The sequence below is a fragment of the Triticum dicoccoides genome, chromosome 6A, assembly GCF_002162155.2.
Source record: "Triticum dicoccoides isolate Atlit2015 ecotype Zavitan chromosome 6A, WEW_v2.0, whole genome shotgun sequence".
Lineage (NCBI taxonomy): Eukaryota > Viridiplantae > Streptophyta > Magnoliopsida > Poales > Poaceae > Triticum > Triticum dicoccoides.
This window is the reverse complement of record NC_041390.1, coordinates 175,195,905-175,197,461: the sequence shown is the minus strand read 5'-3', so window position 1 is coordinate 175,197,461 and position 1,557 is coordinate 175,195,905.

Below are 1,557 nucleotides of genomic sequence, written 5' to 3'. Positions count from 1 at the left end.
CGCGATGGCGGGTGGCCGGCAGGAGGCGCGGGTAGCCGGGTAGCGGCGGCGTGGGGCGCCCGAGGAGGCGGGGACGCCCAGGCACATGGCGGCGGCGGTTCGGGCCCCGCGGGCCGGATCTGGGCCGCACGGGCCCGCAACGGCGGAGGAGAGAGGAGGCGGTGAGGTGGCGGCGGCGGATAGGCTGGCGGCGGCGGCGGGGTGACGTGGCATGCTGCCATTGGGAGGAATGAGGTGGCCGGCGGACGCGTCCGGCGCGGACGGACATGTCCGGCGGCGCGAGAAAGAGGAAGGCTAGAGTTAGACCGCGAATTTCGGAGGGGATCACATATTTATAGATAGAGGGAGCTAGGAGAGTCCAAATGAGGTGTGGTTTTCGGCCACGCGATCGTGATCGAACGACCGAGATGATGGGAGAGGTTTAGGTGGGTTTTGGGCCACTTTGGAGGGGTGTTGGGCTGCAACACACACGAGGCCTTTTTGGTCCCTCGGTTAACCGTTGGAGTATCAAACGAAGTCCAAATGGCATGAAACTTGACAGGCGGTCTACCGGTAGTAAACCAAGGCCGCATGACAAGTCTCGGTCCAATCCGAAAACGTTTAACACCCGCACATGAAAATAGGTAGAAAGGGACACCAGGTGACATAGGAGCACCGGATTGCAAAACGGACAACGGGGAAAATGCTCGGATGCATGAGACGAACATGTATGCTAATGCGATGCACATGATGACATGTTATGAAATGTATGACACGCAAGCAATGACAAGGCAATAATAGCGAATAACTGGAGGACACCAGGCACATCGGTCTCGAGGCGTTACATGTCTATATTTGAGGGACTTTAGCGTAATTGATGTATACATGGTCAATAGTGTGTGCACTCATGGTTGATCAATTTGTTTCACAGTTTGGACTATGAGATAACGGTACTTTTGATCATGTGTGATATACCATGATGTACTAGAATTACAAACCTAAGATTGGAATTTTGGAATTCGACTCCATCACTAGCTTTTGTAATTCATTTAAACGGAGGTAAATTTTTAAGCCGGGATTTCATGATTTAAAATTCATATATCAAACCTAGAGATATACACATACGAGCATGTTCAAACTTTATAATCATACACTTTATTCATACACATACACACTTTTGCTTTTGTCATCATATTTAGGATAAACACATTTGGAATTTCATTTGAATTGGACCGTATGATGGTATTTGCTTGTAGTAGCTCAATGATCCATATTTGAATTGAATGGACAATCTAAGTTTCGAGTTGGAGACATTGATTTTCAAAACTTGCACTTTTTTGCATGCAAAACAAACAAATTATCGGCCATGATATCATAGTCGGCCGTACAAGAGCAGAATATAATTTTAGGTGCCAAAAGCTTTCAAACTTCCCGCTCACATTGAAATATCTCGCGCCCTAAAGTTTAGCCCTGCGATATTCCTGTTTTACCCCTTCCACATGAACGGAAAAGGGCTGCTTTGGTAACTCCATTGTATTCCCCTCTTTGCCCCCAACATTCTTCCCCAGAGCCCCTCCA